This window comes from Lepidochelys kempii, chromosome 9 (genome assembly GCF_965140285.1).
Source record: "Lepidochelys kempii isolate rLepKem1 chromosome 9, rLepKem1.hap1, whole genome shotgun sequence".
NCBI lineage: Eukaryota > Metazoa > Chordata > Testudines > Cheloniidae > Lepidochelys > Lepidochelys kempii.
In genome coordinates this window covers 87,049,678-87,070,672 of record NC_136388.1, presented here as the reverse complement: position 1 = coordinate 87,070,672, position 20,995 = coordinate 87,049,678, and the positions used below count along the sequence as shown (strand labels likewise).

At 39.6% G+C, this 20,995-nt stretch overlaps 1 protein-coding gene across 10 annotated transcripts in view; it reads right to left on the bottom strand.

Annotated features, from left to right (window-relative positions):
- TENM1 (teneurin transmembrane protein 1) overlaps window positions 1-20,995 on the bottom strand; it is a 1,397,628-nt gene that overhangs the window by 688,098 nt on the left and 688,535 nt on the right. The window contains exon 2 of one of the 10 annotated variants that reach the window (XM_078854255.1): window positions 11,533-11,665. The exons of the other annotated variants lie outside the window; for them this stretch is intronic. The gene's annotated coding sequence lies outside the window, so the exon portion shown is untranslated. The remainder of the gene's footprint in view (window positions 1-11,532; window positions 11,666-20,995) is intronic. 10 annotated transcript variants of the gene reach the window in all.

Sequence of the window (20,995 nt, the reverse complement as noted above, 5' to 3'; positions counted from 1 at the left end):
TGTGGGATCGTATTACTTACTACTACCACTTCCAACAATGCAATCCACACAATAACGTTAAGAAAACTCCACAAAGCTGTCAGAATTGCTTTTAGACACTGGTGATCTGGATGGTTCACAATTATATCAGCACAGAGAACATGAGTATGCTCTCACTCTTACCTTTACTAATGGCTCCCCTCAAAAGGGGATCAATTCTTAGAAAAATATATCACAAATAAGCCTAATTGAAGTATAGTCTATGAATATGCACAAAAGTGATCAGATTGTGGAATTCAAATGGATTCTGTTTGTTACTAAAGAACCATCATGCCCACTGAAAGTTTTATTTGCAGCATTTTTAAAGGAAGAAATGCACAGATTCATAGATTATTTTTATTTTTTAAGGCCAGGAGAGACCCTCAGATCATCTAGTCTGTCCTCCTGTGTAACACAGGCCATAATTTCACCCAATGATCTACAGAGTCCAATAATTTATGTTTGAGTAAAGCCCACCTTCCATATAGGTATAGGTAATATGATTTGAAGACATCAAGAGATACTTCCATAGGTAGTATCACCCAACCAATTAAAAATAATCATGCCTTATTTCTAATATAAATCTGTCTGGCTTTAACTTTCAGCTATTGGGTCTTGTTTAGCCTCTCTTCATTAGATTAAAGAGACTCTTAGATCCCAGTACTTTCTCCGTGTGGAGGTACCTGAACACCATAATCAAGTCACTTTCTTTTTCTTTTTGATACGCAAAACAGATTGAGCACTTTAAGTCTCTAATTGTAAGGCATTTTTGACGATTTCCAGTGTTGGATATGAGTTCAGGGACAATTATGGTACTGTCTTCTATTCACACACTAAAGTTCACATTTGCACTGTTTCAAGGACTCAAACTGAACTTAGGTGGTACATACGGTCTCTCTGCACAGTACTGAATTTCACCAATAGTTAATAGCAAAGATAAACAATAAATACTGCATGTTAATTATGATTTTTTTTTTACAATTAGCCCACATGGGATCCCTAGACATTTTCATTAGAGCCTCAATGTTGTTCAAGTACTCTGAAACAATGAAAAATAGGACCCCATGAATCATAGCAAACCACCCTAGAATTCGCATGATGTAATACAAAATGGAAATATTGCCTATAACTTTTTAATTATAGAATTTAATTGGTTATTACTGGAATAATCTATAACAACTGTGAATCCACAATTGGATTCACATGAGCAGAGCCTTGCATCCACAAGGAACAGCACTGACTTCAGTTCAAGTCTGTGGAGTTTCAAAGGTACACTGATGAGGATCAGATTTGTTAAACAGTTAAAATCAGTTATATTAAACAAATCAATTGGAGTATTATTTTTCCATATGATCCGTTATCATGGAAAACAGTGACATTGAATAATATAAAAGAGAAACAACAGATTTAGTCAGGTTAGGATTTACAGGTTACTCACTTGAGTTCTTGGAGATGTTTTGTTTCTATGGATGCTCCACTTCAGGTGCACGTGTGCCACTATGCCTTCGAATAGAGATTTTTGGTAGCTGTGTCTGTGGGTCTGCGCCTGAGCCCTGCATATCCTCATGCTCTGATCTAAAGGCATACAGTGAAGGGTGGGCCTGCTGCTGCTCCAGTTCTTTCTCCCCTGCAAAATCTGCCAGAGACCATGATTCTAAAGCAGAGAGGAAGGAGGGCTATCACTGGAGCACCCATTGCGACAAAATACCTAAAAGAACTCCAGCTACCGCACAAGTACAGAGGAGTAGGATCTATCAGAAATTGAAGGGCAGCTGTTCCAAAGGCTGCAGCTGCTCTTGGAGTGTGTAAATTAGTGTACTCCTGGGAGAAGATGTGAACAGACCACCAGGCGGTGGCTCTACAAATGTGTGTAATGGGAGTAATCATAGGAAAAGTCACAAATATGAACTGTGCCCCAGTGAAATAAGCAAGTCAGTTTAAGGGGAGGAGGTGATCCAGAAGCTTCATAGCATTACAGAATGCAGCCTGAGACCCATTTAACAGTCTGTGGGTGGAAATATTCTGTTCACAAAAAAGATAAAAGGGTGTATCTACACTGCAAAGGGAAAGAAAACCCAGACCACCATGGCAGCGAGTCTGAGCACTAAGACCCAACCTCTTTCCCAGTCCAAGCAGGAACATCTACACTACTATTAGCCCTGTAGTGTGAGTCCGAGTGAGTTGATCCCAGCTCTGAGACTAGCTGCCAGGGTTGTTGTGCTCTTTTTTGGCAGAGTATACATACCCAAATAGTCTAGGGGAAGCTCTGAAGGGCCTGGTTCTTTTAAAGTAGAAAGCTAGAGCTCTTCTAACATCCAGGGTGTGAAGACTATCTTTCTCTCTGGAGTTATGAGGTTTAGGGTAGAAGTCTGACAGTTGATTGGCCTGGTTAATATGGAAGTCGGAGGAGATGTTGGGTAGGAAATGAAGATATGGGCAAAGAGTCACTTTGTCCCAGTAGAATACTATATAGGATGGGTCTGGCACAAGGGTGCCCAATTCCTCTACTCTCCTAACTGAAGTGATGTCTGGTAAGAAGGTCTTGGAAGATAAATGGAGGAGACAGCAGCTCACTAGGTGCTCAAAGGGTCATTTCCGTAAGGTGTTTAAGAACAAGACTAAGTTCCCAAGGTAGTGTAGTGTCTCTGACATGGGAGAAGAGATTGGTCAACCCCTAGATGAAGCTGAATGTTCAGTTGAATAGTGGGATATGCAAATACAGAAACCCCATCTACAGATGAGTGAAAATCTGTAATAGCTGCAAGGTGGAACTTGATGAAACCCAGCAAAAGACCAGATGTTTTTAAGCTCAGATGAGATAAATCTGTGAATGAGACAGGAATCCAGAGGGAACAATCCTCTTTGGGTGCACCAGGAGTGGAATGACCACCAATTTTTTTTTTTGCAGATAAGTCTTTCTTGTGGGTGGTTTCCTACTATTCAGCCCTATGTTGCATACTTTGGAGAAGTAGTCCATCTTTAAGCTTGAGAGCCGTCCAAGAGCCCAGCCTTGAGGTGTGGCTGGAAGAGGTCAGAATGCTTCAGTTTCCTTGAGTACTGCATCAGAGGCTGTCATAAATATAAAGGGAAGGGTAAACCCCTTTGAAATCCCTCCTGGCCAGGGGAAAGCTCCTCTCACCTGTAAAGGGTTAAGAAGCTAAAGGTAACCTCGCTGGCACCTGACCAAAATGACCAATGAGGAGACAAGATACTTTCAAAAGCTGGGAGGAGGGAGAGAAACAAAGGGTCTGTGTGTCTGTCTATATTCTGTCTTTGCCGGGGATAGACCAGGAATGGAGTCTTAGAACTTTTAGTAAGTAATCTAGCTAGGTACGTGTTAGATTATGATTTCTTTAAATGGCTGAGAAAAGAATTGTGCTGAATAGAATAACTATTTCTGTCTGTGTATCTTTTTTGTAACTTAAGGTTTTGCCTAGAGGGATTCTCTATGTTTTTGAATCTAATTACCCTGTAAGGTATCTACCATCCTGACTTTACAGGGGGGATTTCTTTATTTCTATTTACTTCTATTTTTATTAAAAGTCTTCTTGTAAGAAAACTGAATGCTTTTTCATTGTTCTCAGATCCAAGGGTTTGGGTCTGTGGTCACCTATGCAAATTGGTGAGGCTTTTTTCCCAACATTTCCCAGAAAAGGGGGGGTGCAAGTGTTGGGAGGATTGTTCATTGTTCTTAAGATCCAAGGGTCTGGGTCTGTAGTCACCTAGGCAAATTGGTGAGGCTTTTTACCAAACCTTGTCCAGGAAGTGGGGTGCAAGGTTTTGGGAAGTATTTTGGGGGGAAAGACGCATCCAAACAGCTCTTCCCCAGTAACCAGTATTAGTTTGGTGGTGGTAGCGGCCAATCCAAGGACAAAGGGTGGAATATTTTGTACCTTGGGGAAGTTTTGACCTAAGCTGGTAAAGATAAGCTTAGGAGGTTTTTCATGCAGGTCCCCACATCTGTACCCTAGAGTTCAGAGTGGGGGAGGAACCTTGACAGAGGCAGATGAAGATATGGCTGCAGGGATAGGTAAAGCAGGCCTGAGAACCATATCTGCCTTGACCAAGCTGGCAATAAGATGACAATTTTGACACATTCTCATTTTACTGTGTTCAGGAGTTTAAGAAGTAGCTGTCAGTTGAAAAAGCATCAAGCAGCACTCAGAGCCAAAGGGTGGTGAGAGCATCCCCCAATGAATCACAGCCATGACCTCCTCAGGGGCAAAATTTGCAGCATTTTGTGTTAAGTTTTTTTTTTTGCAACCCTGTCCATCTCTGGGAAGCCCCAGCTCAGGAAAATTCCCTATAGAAGCTGAGCAACCCAGTTCTATTTGCAATCCTGACAAAAATGTCTCCTCAGTATGTCCACTATGCCAGCATGTCCCTATTTTAATGAACTAATTCCTCTTGGGACCCAGGCAGCACGGAGGATGCCATTTTGTTCATCTGTGTCATTACTTCAAAAAGGGAGATTTTCAACCATGTTCTGGACCAATCTAGGAAGCCCAGAGAATTACAGACATAAAGTATGGCACATTACATTGAGTGAGAGGCTGTATCAGCTGCATCTAACAAGGTTTGTAAGGATGCGTTGCCAAAAATCTGGCCTTCTGCGATGAGGGCCTAGAATTGGTCTTCTGATCTTGTGGCAAATAATCAATAAGATGAGTGAATTTGATGTAGTTCATATAGTCCTAGTTAGCCATTACAATATGACAGTTAGCTATGCTAAACTGAAGTGCAACTGAAGAGTAACTTTTGCAACAAAGGAGGTCTAGACATTTGAGCTCCTTTTCATGTGGCATGGACCTGAAGCAATGTAGTCTGGTTCTCTCATTTGTTGCATCCATCACTAAGAGTTTGGAGTGGGATGGGAGAAGTAGTCTTCCGAGTCCTTCAAAGAGACATAGTAATTTTTGTCAGCCTTTTTGCATATGCAAGGGATAATGCCTGGGGCTTACCCTATTGTCTTGGCCATCAATGGGACAATTTATCTGAAAGGCAGCCCTGCTTTGAGGAAAAGTGTGGAGGAATTCCACTAAACTCTGCTGTGGTTCTTGTATTTCATTCAAAGGGATTTGTGAGAACTCAGTTATCCTCTTCATAAGGGCCTGAAAGATCTTGAGGTCATCTGCACAGGATGAGGGAGTGGGGCATGATTACCTTTTCTGGGGAGGAGGATGACAACTTGATTGCCGCCTCTTCTTCAACTCCCAGATCGTGTTCTTCAGGAAGGCTGTCACAAAGAGAGGTGAAGGGGGTCAGGTTCAAGGTGTTTTGGAGGATACCGATCCAAGCAAGTCTTCTTACTGGAAGATGACCTAGAATGTCAGAGACCTAGATGTCTCTGTATGGGGCCCAAGAGTTCCAAAAGGCCCACTGTGGTGGAGCCTGCGGTATGGTTGTGGACTCCAAGGGTGCTTCTGCCATGGTGTTTGGCAAGTTCATCACTGACTGTTCCTGGGAGGTCTTTGGAGTAGACTTCAGGGGAGGGAAGCCTAAATGGGAAGGTGGTGGAAGAACCTGGAGTAGAGACTGACAGTTCTTGGGGTAACAGGGACTGAGTAACCGCCCTGCCTATGCTTAGATGGGAATCAGCATCCTAACACCACCAGTTTTCTAGCCACTCAAGCTCTCTTCTGTGGGCTATGTTACTTTGCCTTGCCCTGCCCAGTTCCTGAGTCCCTTTGAAGTGTTCCCCTGCAATATCCAGCCCCTGGCTACTCACAGAAACAGTAGGCCTGCTGTCCCTGAAGGAACAGTATACACAGCAGCTTGTAAGATTCAGCTCTGGTACAGCACTTTGCTTAATATCACAGCACTTCCATATATTTATAGTGAAGACAAGAATCAGTTTATCAAAGATTCAAGTGACAGTGAATAAGGATATTGGAAACAAAAGGTTGCATATTAAAATCATAACACACTTTTAGAGACTAACCTTACCTAACAGCTTAACCTCCTGTCTAAAGAAGTTTCTATCATTCCTCAAAGTCCTCTATAGCATTTTCAATTAAAGTTGGCTGAAATCATGTTTTTATGAATGCAAACACATTGCCCGTTTACTTTCTAGGTGTGCATAAGAAGGCATCTTCTTTGCATTCTACTTATACCCCTTTATGCCAAAGTTCATCCTGTCTGAGTAGACAATAACTGTCCCGTGGCTTGTTCTTCCTGTGTGCTGCTTCCCTTTTGACTTCACATCTCTTCGTTGTCTGCCTATGTAAATGGACATCCACTGTGTTAGCTTACGTTTACTATCCTGACAGAGACAGATGAATAAACATCTCTTGTACGATAAAAAAAATCTGTTTTTTCACCTGTGCTCGTGACTCTTACCTTGATGCAATCTAAGAACATATTTTCATTATATATACACAACTCCTTACTTAGCCTGTCCACGCATTTCACAATAATAGTAATGACCAGCGTGACCCTGTCTTTCATTTAAGACATTCTTTGGTGAACCAGAATGCATATACCAGAATCAGGCCATTTTGTAAGCCCTTGACAGTTGGCATTAAGGGGTCCTTGGGCCACGGAGACCTCAGAATCTTAGGAGATATAATCCCCACCCTGTTTCTCCTGGGGAGGCTAGTTGTAAGGGTGCTGGAAATCACGTCAGTAGTGGCGGTCACTCCAGAGCTGGTGGGAGAGTTTGTACTGGTGTGTGTGTGCGCGCAAAGGGTAGGAAGGCATCAACTGAACAGCTAATGGTACAAGCAGACAAACTCTCTCTGCACCTGCCAAGAGAGGGGAGTCAGGTTCCTAAAGGACCAGGAGATCCCCTGAGAACAGGAATCTGCTCAATACCAACCCTGGGTCACAAAACAGGAAAGTCAAAACCAAAAATGTTTTTTTCTTCATCTAAACCAGTGGGATAACTTAGAAACTGTTTTGGTATGCTTGTCAAATTATAAACATTTGACATTTCTTAAGTGGGATGGAACAATAAAATGAAGAAAGTGGAGAAGGCTTTTTATTTTTTGAAGATGTTCTATTTCTATATGAAAAAAGAAAAGGAGTACTTGTGGCACCTTAGAGACTTCACTCCGATGAAGTGAGCTGTAGCTCACGAAAGCTCATGCTCTAATAAATTTTTTAGTCTCTAAGGTGCCACAAGTCCTCCTTTTCTTTTTGCGGATACAGACTAACACGGCTGCTACTCTGAAACCTATTTCTATATGGCATTTAAAAGCCTGAAGCTATCTTACTCTTACTATATGACCTCATTTCTTCTTTAACAAAATCTCTTGTCCTCCACCCCCATCTTCCATGTGGCTCTTTATGATAAATCAAAGAATAATATGAAATGAGTCAGTGTTTCTGACCCACAGAGAGCTATAACTGCAAATAAGAAAGTTGCTACAATGTTGCATTTAGAGCAGGTCAAAATGGTGACATGGTTGAGTGTGCTTATTTTTGTGTTGCTTTCCTGACGTGGTTCACTGTATTTTTCTTTTTGCTTTGCTTTTCTATTATGCTGGATCAGTTAAAACAATGTTGAAGTGAGTGTGTCTGTGCTGAAGGTCAGACATTACTAGGTACTAAGAGTCATCTTACAATGAACTGTTCACCAGACAAAGGAGGAATATATTGCTGCCTTCTGTGCATGTCAGACTCCATAGACCCCTTATCTAGTGTGATGAACCTGAGATCAAATCAATACACTCAAACCGTTTTCAGCTATATCTACTGTTATCGTTTTTACCCCCACACACGGGCGGCAGGTAAAGCCTCCTTTGGGGAGGCTAGCCCCCATGGCCCGACCCCTTCCACCTGAGGCCCCCCTCCTAGAGGAGCCCCGAGCCCCCATCCTCTTCGGCCAGAGGAGCACGGGGCCATCCGGAGCCCCGCCAGCCACCCCACGGAAAAAGCTCCTCTCTTTCCAAAGAACCTGAGCTTTTATTAGGCACCATGCAGGTTCTGGACAGCTGAGGAGGTGGTATGTGCTACTCAGCTTCCTGGGTTCATCAGTAATCTCCCTGAACTCCAGGGAGACTACTGATGAACCCAGGAAGCTGAGTAACATATACTGCCCCCTCAGCCACCCCAGAACTGCATGGAGCACAATAATAAGCAAAAACTTCCCGATGTATACCCCGCAACCAGCATCTGCAGCTGCCCCCACACATCTATAATCTGTACTTCAGTATCACCCTGTTACAAGAGATTTTGGCTCTGATTCACATCTCTGGCTTGTTTTATATTGTTGTAACTTCAGCTACAGTCAATGGTGTTACTCCTGATTACAGCAATGGTAGTGAAAGGCAAATAAGGCCCTTTGATATTTGTTTCCATGTCCAGGGAAATGAAGAAACATTTTTTTCATAGCATATACACTTTAACACAAACATGGCCTTGCATGACCATCTTCATTAATAAGATGTAAAATTAGTATGATGCTAATATAATGGCCTCTGTGACAGCTTGTATCCCTATGTTCACCCTGTTTTCAAGACTACAATAAATGTTGTACATAGTATGCCTTGTGAGCTATCATTTGAAAACTCAATTTACTGATCATTATTTTCCTGGTAAAATATGTATGGCAACATTGTATGTAAAGTTATAGGATTCTACTGTATGGTATTACTAAAGACATGTTCTAAGTTTGGGGAAGAGTCAAAAACCAGTTCCCCAGAGACAAAAGGTTAGCAGACACCTCAGGTCAGCTGTCAGCAAAATCAAATGGACTATCATCTGGTTAAGTGGCCACTCTTTGGCACGAAAGAGGATGTGGGCGAAAATCTACATCTTGACAAAAACAGCTGGGGTTTTCCATCCACACAGATTTATATTCCCTGACCCTCAACTGGAGATGATGCTCAAAGAAGAGAAATGACTATAAAAGGGAAGATGCCCCAAATTATTACTCCATTCTCTCTATCCACAGCATCCATAACACCTGAAGAACAAAGGACAGATCTCTGGACAGGGGGAAGGGTCCTGACTGAAAAATTCAGCCAGTAACACTGCTAAAACATGTGGTGAGAGAGACCTTTGCTTTGAATTCACTCTGGCTTGTTAAATTAGGCACTAGTTGCGATTTAGTTTTGTTTTCTTGTAACCAATTCTGACTGTTATGTCTCATTGCTCAGTAGTTAATAAACCTGTTTTATTATTTTATCTAGACCAGTGTGTTTGGATTGAAGTGTTTGAAAAGCTCCATTTGGGATAACAGGATTTGTGAACATAATTTCTATTAATAAAATGATGGACTGTATATGAGCTTGTATTGACCAGGAGAGTGCTGGACAGTACAAGATATACATTTCCTGGGGAAAGTCTGGGACTGGGAATTTGCTGATGTTGCTCTGAAGTGTAATTCAAGGGTAGCTGGCCATAGCACTTTTGCAGTATAACAGGGAGTAAAATTTACCTGTTAGAGGCTGTGTGTGAGCAGACCAGGAGTCATGATTCTTACAGTGTAAAAGGCACCCCAGGTTGGACAATTGAGGGGAAAGCTGTTCATCAGTCCAGAATGTACCTTGGGTAATGTCACAGTCTCCCTCTCCCAGTTCACAAAGTCAACATTTCTCCATTCAGTGTCCTCCTGAACATCCCTTCCTTCCACAAGGTCCATAAAGTGAGTTTACAATAATATATTATATGGCCAAAATTTTCAGATTTCTGTGTCAAAGATTATGGACCACAATCCATTTTAGGCAGCTAACAAACTGGCCCAATTTTCAGAAAACAGAGCATTTGCAGCTCCTACTGATTTGTTCTTAAAAACCGTTCCTGTTTCTATTTTGTTTGGTATGGTGCTGAACATACTGTGTGCTATACATATTAAAAAAAGGAAAATTATAAACAAAAATCAGCTCTTACTGTAATTTGCCATAAGGGTTTAGAGCAGATAGATGCCTGAAGAATCTGTCACCAAAGAAATGTAATAGTGATAGTTTTTGTAACAGGATTTAGAAATAGTGGATCACATTTGAAATTTGGTTTCATACTGAAGTTGTAGTTGTATGCTAGCTTGATTGGTTATTGTTATTATCTCAGATTCTGAGTTAACATTTGGAAGGGAGCTCAACGGCATACAAATTGGCTAGTCAGAATAAAATCCATAGAACGTTCATCTTATTTCCCAAGAACGCTAAAGAAATATTTTGCTACAGATGACGTACACCTTTAGGTACTTCATTCAGAATTAGCCGTCGTGTTATACATTCATCATACATCTTGTACCTCTTGAAATACAAAGGATGGTTTAGAACTAAAGGGTAAATCAGATGCTTGTTTTTGGATTGCTTTATCTAATCCTTTATACATATATTTGCCCCATTGTAAAGCAGAGATGTAATTTTCCTTTCACAACTCTAACTAAATCTTGACATTATGCAAATATACATCTGCTCTTTAAAACAAAGCTAAAGAAACAATCCAGTTTTACTACTAAACAACAAAGGATTCAAGGATATTGGAACATAATTTAGCTTTTATTTTATTTGCTTCAGCAGCATCAAGGTCTAATAGTGATTAATTTTATTACCGTTCTACTAATAATTAAAATGTTCTTTCAGAGTGTATGGACCATAATAAGAGTCAATGAACGGTAAATCTCCACTCCCTATGGGCAGGATTCTTACGTTACTTACTTTCAGACAACAAGCCTCCTAGGCAATCTAAATTATGTACATTTTAAATATTAGAAACAGAATATATGAAAAAATAAGACTGGGAAAAAAGAGGACCTCAGTCAAATTCAGCTACCCAATTTGTATACTTCCTTCCATGAGAGGAGGACATCTCATAAGGATGTGCATGCAGCAATGCATGGTTCCTTGTGTTCTCATCTGGCTTTCTCCCCGCCCCCCCGACGCCCTCATTTTGTTCATCTGCCAACTGAATGAGATTTTACAATTCTTGTTTAGGATGTGTTATGCTGAGGAAATCTGGAACAGATGATTGCCACTCAATGAAGCCCAAACAAAGAAAAAAAGAAAAAACAATGGACCAAAGAAAATGGGCAAATATAACAAACAATATATCTAGATGTTTATTAGAAATCCAGTGAATGAATAAATCTTAAGGAAATTACATAGAAATCTTCTGTCAGAAAAGTTTGAAATACTTGTCTTGCCTATAATGATTTGAAAGTAAGATGATGCTCAAAGAAGAGAAATGACTATAAAAGGGAAGATGCCCCAAATTATTACTCCATTCTCTCTACCCACAGCATCCACAACACCTGAAGAACAAAGGACAGATCTCTGGACAGGGGGAGGGTTCCTGACTGAAAAATTCAGCAAGTAACACTGCTAAAACATGTGATGAGAGAGACCTTTGCTTTGAATTCACTCTGGCTTGTTAAATTGTTCAAGGTCACACTGTAAGTGACTGCACTGAAAGTAGGAATCCCGACATCTAGTTCCCTACTCAGTAAAACTTGCATCAGTGTAGGCTTGAACAGCTGCATGAAGAATCGAAGACTGAAACATTCATCCAGATACTCTGACAGCAGATAATATAAATAATATTAAATCCCCAAAACAAAATACTTACCAATACTGGACCATGGTCTAAATCAGCTTTACACAGACAAATGCCCATTGCTTTAATTGGGAGACTTGCCAAAATAAGATTTCCTTAAAATTTGTGCAAAGACCTCAAGATTCTGCCCCTGTGTATATTCCACCTTAAAAAGAAAAAAAATGCGAAAAAACGAAATAAAAATGTGAGGCAAACATATTTGGAAAATATCTTAAGACAATGGAAGACAGAGATTACATTTTATTTGTTTGTGAAGATTTGGTTTCTTGCTAAATTTGTGATAGAGTAAACAGAGAAAAATAAATTAGAATGTGCCCATAATTCTAGAGGTAATCACTCTGCGATTCTGCACTTTGGCCTATTTATTTTAATTTTCCCTGCACAGAATGCAGGTCATGGTCGCTTTCTATGCACGGGAAAATTGCATGATAGATGGAAAAATAATTCTTATTTTCCAAGATTCTCAGTAGGACTGCTCAGAAGAGATGTGCCTTTAATCTAATATGCAAGGGGTTGATTCAACAGAATATTAGATTTTCTTTATTGTATCCAGCACAACTACGTGTTTCTTTTGTAGATTGTTTAAAATTGTTTGAATTTCCTCAAGTGGCTTTGGATTTGGGGATCGTATGTCAAGGAATACAAATGAAGATAAAACTTTAAACTAGCATTTTTCTCCATATACCTCACTCAGTGGGAATGGGCATTACAGGAGGCCAAGTATGGGGCATTTTGAAAATACCTAATTTTTTTTATGGGGGATGTGTGGCATCAACTTACACAATTTTCGCATGCTGCTCATTTCTGTTGAGACACTGCAGGCTAGCTTAAAAATTATTTCTCCAGCAAGCTTTTTATTCAGCGCACTATGTAACATACTTTCCCCAAGTCCTCAGGTTTATATTTTAATCTACCTCTTCCTTCAGAATCTCCTTATACTGCCAGAAAATTTCAATTTGATCCATTCTCAATAGGTTGTACTAGTGTGTGTTTTTCTGCTGTTGCGGTTTAGCGATTTAACTCTCCTACTTGCTAAAGTCATTCTCAGTGCTTCTTTTTTGGATTTCTCCACAAGTGGCACCCAAACCTGGGCACACCAGTCTCATTATGGCCTAGCTAGTCCTTTACTCAGTGCTAGAATATTTTTTACATGTGTTTTATGTCCCCAGTTTATTTCATACAAAGATATTGTACTGATACTTTCACAGCACAATCAACTAAGACATTCAAGTCTTTCTCCCTGTAGTCTGCAGGATGGGCTTCCTGAATTCTCTGTGTTTTGTCATGACACCATCTCTTACTTCACTTGGTTCTGGTACTGGTCTACTGGAAATGGGACTGAATAGTGAGGTTCAGCATGGCATACACATCCTCCCCGCCCACCGGGTGAAACCCTGCTCTAGTGGAGCTCCCTGCCCTGCAGCGTGCTGGGATATCTTGTAAGGTGGCATCTGATGGGGGCTCTTTCACCTCAAAACATAAGGGATGATTTTAATTTGAAAAATATTAAGTATATTTATTCTCTTCAAATAAACAAACTGGCCACTTCAGGGGTCTTGAGGCATTTTATTCTCCTTCTGGAGAAGTTATCACCATTGTAGTATCCCCTTTTACTGACCCTCTCATCCTTGCCCTTTATATAGGGCCGTGAGACTTTTCCTACACTGCGGATTGGTGAGCACATAGGTTCTCTCAACATCCTTTCAGCACAGAGGAAATTTGGCTTAGTTGCATTTAGCAAGGCAGCTTCTGGTTAAAATGTGATGTGCTTCTCAGGGTGAGGGCATGCTTCAATACCTTCCACAAGACATGGCGTCCCTGATTTGGACCCTTATTCCTCACACAAGGAAAGGGTTATCAAATGTCCTTCAAAAATGTTCTTTTCATTTGATGTTTTCTGTGGAAGCATATAATTTAAGATAGAAGCCTTTAACTTAGAGATTGAAGGGCTGTTTAAAAAAATCTATGCTGGGTTGTTTTTTTTGGCAAGTTTTTTAGAGATTATCTGGAAGTGAACTTCTGTACTTTTAAAATCAAGGGTATTATTATCATTACAGACATCTGTTAGAGTTGTAACGATGAGGGTCTCTGACCCTTCACATTGCAATATACTAAGTGTATAAACTGACAGCCTAATTTGGATAAAGCAAGCCTCTGTGTAAGCTAATTACATGTGGTAATTTTGTGTGGAAGAAGACCGACTTGAAAGTGAATCCAATTTAACGGTAAGGAGATTGTTACAAGAAGAATTTCACTGTAAGCTTGGAAGTCCCTTAAAGTGCTAATTTTTCACTTGAATAACCAGATTGCTATAGCTAGGAGTTTAAAAATTACTTAATATTTCCAAGATATTATTGGCACTAAGACAAAGAAAGCAAATAAATCGTGGGGTTTTTTTTACATTTTGTGGAAGCGATTTAAGGTTCCGAATAATTAGTTTTATGTTTTCTATACATTAAAAATAGGCTGCATTTTGACAGCTCCCATTGATTTTTTTAAATTCATTTCAAATGAGCTAGTAATACTACTGACATTAAGGCTACACAATTTGTAACTAATGTATATGAAAAGGAGTATGAAGTTAATGCCTTTTCGATACTATGATGGGTGTTTTTAATCAAAGGACAGAGATAGTTTTCCGATTGCATTTTTTAATTCAGATGAACACAGTTTGTCAATTTTCCTCAGTTCTGCCCATTGTTCTTAATCCAGTTTGTTAGTCATTTTAAGAAGAATTCCTCGAAAACACTATAAGACCTGCATGAATGCTGAACAGATTGAAAATGTAAAACCATGCAAACTAGCGTACATGTAAGGATGACAAGATGGGTCAGTGTAACTGGCTCAAAGCAGGAAGAAATTAATAGGACTAGTCACATGAGTAATGTTACTCACAGGCATGAGAGTTTGCTGGCTCAGGCTCTTAGCCATTAAGAAGACAGTTGAAAGTTCACATTTTGTTTCCATTGCTCCCTTTTTTTGAAAAATTGGTTGTTACTGCTGAACAATGTTTATCTTTGCTACCATGCATTAGTTATGTTGCTTTGCAAAACTTGAGCATACACGTTAAACTATTATTTGGTAAGAAATTGTGCCCACTGCTGTACAAGATCAAATAAAAAGTTCCTGCACCTAAATGCAATATAAAAATTATCCAAAGTACTTCGTAACAGGCTTCTCTGTTACATATGTGACTTTGATAACATATTTCCCTCTTGGCTTATTTATTTTGGAGAGAAACGGCTTTTAGTGCCATTCTTCAAAGTAATGATGGAGAATATAGAATTTGCCCCCTCTTCCACAAGAATCCTAGAGCTATGGAGAGATCTTCACAAGGGCTAGGGGGAGTGGAAACAGTGTTACGCTGACAGTTGAACTCACCTTCCTTGGGACACTAAAGCCCATTGTCAGAGGATCACAGGTCCCAAGAGATCAACATTAAGATGCCCTGGACAGTATATTAGAACCACAAAAGTAAAAGCTGGTTATTTAGACTTCTAAAATGTAAACAGCTGAGAGTAAAGTAAAAATTAAAAAGATATCTGATTCCATTAGGACTGTATTTTTTTTTTAATAGCAACTTGTTTTTCTTGATTAACCCTAATGTTTATATCTCAGTAACCTCTCTCAGTGGGCTGTTTCAAACACTTATTTTCACCTTGAACAAATGCTTTCTCATGGGTATTCAACATTAATTTCCACTTATGACCCTCAAGTCTTATTAAATGTACTTTAAAATAGCATGTTATTTGTTCTTCAAGCTATCATAAATTAAACTTATTTAAAAGACAATGTCTTTGTTATAAGTTGTTGGCACAGGACCAATTAGAAAAAGCACATTTGTTCCCATATAATCTTCTTGCTTGTTCCTTCCTCCTTCATATAAAAGTTCTACCTTTTTCTTCTAGTGTCCTATGGCATCACCAATAGATCTAAAAGCGGTAGACTGTAATACACAACAAAATCCTAAAACAAAACTCCACTAAATCCTACAACATATTCGGACTCTCCCTCTTGTTCATAATCACAACAACAATTGGGATGAGAGGGGTGCAATGTTTCTTTCTTTGTTCAAATACTGTATAGTCATTATGTTCCCCTAGTACGGACTCAGGTGACTAGACACATACGATGCACTAAATAAAGTGCTTAAGTTAGCCTTTTTTATTACCATGCATTTCTTTAGAGGATAATAAAAAGGGAAATTGGAAGAAGTAGTTGGAACCTCTAAGCTGCTATTGTTTTCTTTCAGAGGAACAGCCGTGTTAGTCTGTATTCGCAAAAAGAAAAGGAGTACTTGTGGCACCTTAGAGGTGCCACAAGTACTCCTTTTCTTATTGTTTTCTTGTATTCCACTATTTAAAGTTTTGATTTTAAAGGCTGGGAACAATTGCAGTGTGGATCAGACCTAATTGATACTGTATTTACTTTCTTTTAAAAAAAAATAATGTAAAGTTAGAAGCGAAACAGTGGAACTGTGTTCAGAACTGCTCACTAGTACTGCACTACCAGGCCTTGAATGAATGAATTATGGATGCATTCTAAATAGTGCAAGGCTGAGAATTTTTCATTCTACAAAGGTGTAATTGAGCAGCCAGTTGGTTGTTCGCATGGTAATTAACACTGAAAATGACATGTTAAAAGACATTATGCTTTGACACAAAACAATGACTGCCAAGTAATTCAAAGGCTGATAGGAGTGTATCTGCAGGTTTGAACAGCAGCTAGCATGTTTTGGGCAATACTGGAAACCGATCAATGCTACTACTTAGTTCTTGGAAGGCCCTATCCCAAGCCCATTGAGGACATTGGGAATCTTTTCATTAACTTCACTGGGTTTTACCTCAGGGCCACATTGAATTAAATCACTAAGGGGAAATCTGTACGTTATCCTGGAGACATGCTCAACATACAGAATTAAATGCATTTAGTTACGACATAATGGGTATGTTTCTTTGGACAAGCTATTTAAAATAAGGTTTTCTAATATTTCTTCTAAGATCAATTGATTTTCTTTCCTTTCAACTGGTTGTCACATATAAGACACCCTACCAATTACTGGACAACACACCAGGAAACAATCAAAGTTTCTGAAGCAGGGTATTTGGATGCCCCATTCCATGACAGTTGCACTCCTCTGTGAGAAACCAGATCATGCAGTCTGGCTGCGGAATTAACTTCTAGAGGAGATTAGACAAACCCAGAATCTGACTACTTTCATGAACCATTGCAAAACCTTATTTAGCAAAGGTTTTCTAGCACAAAAACATTCACATTAGCCACTGTTCATCTCCCCCTCCACTCTGAAACACCTCCCCCAAAACAAACAAAAACAACCCAAACAAACCCCTACCCAAGCAGAGGGTTTTATGACTTGATAAGAGCCAGGAACTTCACCGTTGACAATTTTTTTGGTTGAGCAAAGCAAGGCCTTACACTTAGCTTGATTACTCTGTTTAATGGTAACACTATGTCTGCTCAATTCCAAAAATCCAGAGTGTTTTAGGAATCAGTCCCCAGAACCCTATTGATTCTGGTTTAAATAAAAAACAGAAAAGAAGAAGCTCCAGGCATCTGGTTAGCAGATCCAATAGCTTCAGCCACCTCAGTAAATTGTTTACAGATCCAAGAACTCATTGATCGCAGCCATTAATGCGTGCTGGCACAACACCACCCCTCACCTCAGCTCTGCCAATCATCCCCATGCACTTTAAAAATGATGACATCCTGAATGACTCCCAGAAACAAAATAAGAATGGTAGGATGAAAGGCCCAGGGCGGGGTGGGAGGGGGGAATGCGCACAGAGTCCCCAGCATTGGTGGCAGGGAGGGGAGAATGAGAGTATACATAGACTCAGCGGTGGGGGCAGGGGAGAAGAAAGGGGAATGCTGGTATGAGGTGAACTGGGGATATAAAAAGCTCCTGGCCTAGGGGAAGAATACGGGACAATGGTATGAGGGAGGCAGACATGGGGACATACAGACCCCATGGCATCTGGTGGAGGCGGGGATAAGGGAGCACACAGAGCACATAGCATGGAGGTGGAGAATGGGAAACCCTGTCTGCGGGTCAGCTAGAGTCCTTGGCATTTGGGGTGGGAGGCAACGAGTCTTTGAAATAGGTGGGAATGAGAGCTGGTGGAGGAGAATGGAAGAATACAATAAGCCTATGGTGACCAGATGTCCTGATTTTATAGGAACAGTCCTGATAGTCAGGGCTTTGTTTTATACAGGGACCTATTTCCCGCCCCCCGGTCATAATTTGTCATTCTTGCTATCTGATCACCCTAAGTAGGAGCCACAGATGCGTGCAATGCACGCAGATTACAGAAGCAATAAAGTGTATACCCCAATAGTTATGTGAAAAGCACGCACACACTGCAGTGTGGGGTGGTTGTACAAATTTGTAAGGCAGACAGAACATAGAGAAGACAACATTAATTCAAATTCTTTACCTCTACAACATATTTTCATGTAAAGATACCATATGCTGTGCATGAATACAGAATATAGTACCCCAGTGTAAGAGAGATTGAATAAAAATTAAAGTCCAGATAGAAACTGAGGCTTTTACAACTAAAGTCCACTGGTGGATCAAGAATTTTCACTGCTGAAGGAACAAAGTTTTTCTTTGGGCTCTTTTCTTGCGCAAGTGAATACTCTGACACAATGACAATGAGAGGCAAGGTCCACATCTGAAAGAAAGGGTCACTACCCCTTGATCCAGGGCAGATGGTAAAAGACACTTTAGGCTGCCCATACAAAAGAAAACTAGAATCTAATAATATCCTCCAGTGACAAACACGAATAAGAAAAAAATAAGTAAGCTGACTCATTAGAAGAAGTAGAATTTTACTATTATCTTTACTCATCCAGGATTAAACCTCAGCTATCTTACTTTCATCCAAACACTGATCCCAATCAGACATTTGGCAAACTAATCATGCTCCCCTTCTGGGTCTTACAAATAAGTACAATAGAAACACACTTGTTTGTTTCTGTAGAATAACAGAAACTTAAAAAAGAACACAATTCTCAGAGGGGTTTTCAGACTCAGAGGGGCTGTTTCTCAGAAGGCTCCCTGAGATGTTTCTCCCTAGAGGCAGTTCTAGGAACTTGCTATTGATGGGACAGACTAAGGGAGTCAGGAGAAAGCTGCAACCAGCGAGCCATTATTAGATTTTTGAGTTGGGAATGAATGAAGTTGCTTAAAACTACTAAAAATGGATTTATGGGGTCACTGTGTTTCCAAAGGGATTGATTAAATGAGCCTGAGGAAAAGACTTCTGTTATGGGACAATGATTTTTGAAGTACTTAAAGATGTATTCTATTTGTGAGACACATTTTGTAATTACTAAACACTTGTGCACTGGATAACGTGGTTCTTAGACTGTTTACAGTATCCCAAATCACTACATTTACCTTGAGACTTGATTCTGGCAATGGGTACATCTTAAGAGGATATGAAAACTGAATGTACTGCAGAATATAGCTGCCTGCTTAGTAAATGTTGTTTTTAACTGGAAACACACTACACCTCTGTGCTGTGCTCTGCACTAACTTCCAGTTTGTTTCCAAGAGTAATATAAGTTGTTGGTCTTAACTCCTAAAGACAAATGTTTTGGATCTTCAGCTCAGTGACCACCTCTGTCCTGGTGTTACCACACCAGGTGAAAGCAGACATTGCACTCAATAAAACAACCCCTTGATTTCAACTTGAGAGAACTGGAAGCCGTGTATTTTCAGTGTAGGGATCCTGACTTTGAAATTTGCTCTCCCTGCAGGTCTATCTGAATTTCCTTATTTTCAAGTCACACAGCACAGGCTCTCTCTTATCCTGGCCTCTTTTTGGTGGGGAGGATTGCATGTAAGACAGAAGAAACAATAGGAGACGTGGTTTTGAAGACAATACTGGATGGTTTTAATTTGGATATTGTACAAAGTATAGTATTAAAAACTATAGAATAAATTGGATGAAGGTACAGTGCACTGGCTAGGTGCACTTCCGATTAACTGAAACACTTTGAATACAGTAGCTGGGACATGTCAAAATAGGTTGTAAAAATCAAACATTTCCTAATGCATTTTCAAAAAAACTTGTCTAGATTGAAATACATTTGCTAAGTATACCAAAAGGTGTTCATTCACTTCCATGGGAGTTCTGCCTCTAGAACAGTTGCAGAACTGAGCAAACTAAAGACCTGAACCCCAAGCAAGAAAACTAAACAAGTAACCTAAGACTAAAATATTCCCTAAAAAACCAATTATCTTCTCAGGGCTCCCCGCAAAGGACCAGGACCTGCTGATTACTACCTTCTCCTTCCCCACCTCCCTGAGATCTACAAGACAGATTTCAAAAAGAATTAAATAGCATTTAAGTTTCACACCATCATCAGTAAGTCTTAGGAAAAGATGAAGATGGCAACAGCACCATGAACAGCCTATCATTTCATAAAACTGGTATACATACATATGAATTTCAAGGCAGGATTATTATTTTATGTAGGTTTCAGAGTAACAGCCATGTTAGTCTGTATTCGCAAAAAGAAAAGACTTGAAAGACCTCACGAAAAGAAAAGACTTCACAAAAGCTCATGCTCAAATAAATTGGTTAGTCTCTAAGGTGCCACAAGTACTCCTTTTATTTTATGTAGCTTGCCATTAACTAAAGGTCAAAGGAAATGATGCAGGATGCAAGTGGCAAGCGTCCACTTTCTTGTTTTGCTGGCCTTCTGTGGTAAGAGCACTCACTGCACTGTACGATGAACTTGCAACCCTATTCATTGTTAAATTCCAGCTTCCAGTGTATTAGCTTCCAGTATATTAGCTGTCCAAATGAATATCGTCTTAAAATGCTGCATGTCAACCCAATATCTTAATCTATAACACTGTGGGGGGGGTAAGCATGGAGAGAGAGAGTTTGCTTTAGCTTTTTCAACAAGATTTACAGATAACAGATTCTCTTCACATATGTGACAGCACTGAACATTGAAATAAATGATACTACTCTTGTCAAAAATCAGTTTAAATCCAAACTTGCCTAAACTGCATCAATATAATAAAAATTATACATTCATTGTGAATATGCTCTCATATTTATTATGAAACAGCTAGAAAGATTAAATACAATAACTTTGAGGGACACATTAAAACTGTGCTGACATTCATTTCTACATAAAAAGGCATTATTATATTGGTATACAAAATATTATTTCAGATGACAAAAGAGTCCATTAAATGGATTTTTATACAGTCTATTTCTTCAGTATAGCAATATGATACCATCTATATTGTGGCAAACTATTGTATTAGTTATTATTAAATTTGCAAAGGGTATTATTACAAACAGAGCTAAAATTCAGTGCCTCTTGTAAACAGAAAATAAACTCAAGATGGAAATTCAGTGAGTCACTGAATTATGCACCAGTAACTGAGGTTTTCAATGAAAGGCTCAATAATGGTAAAGAGTGCAGA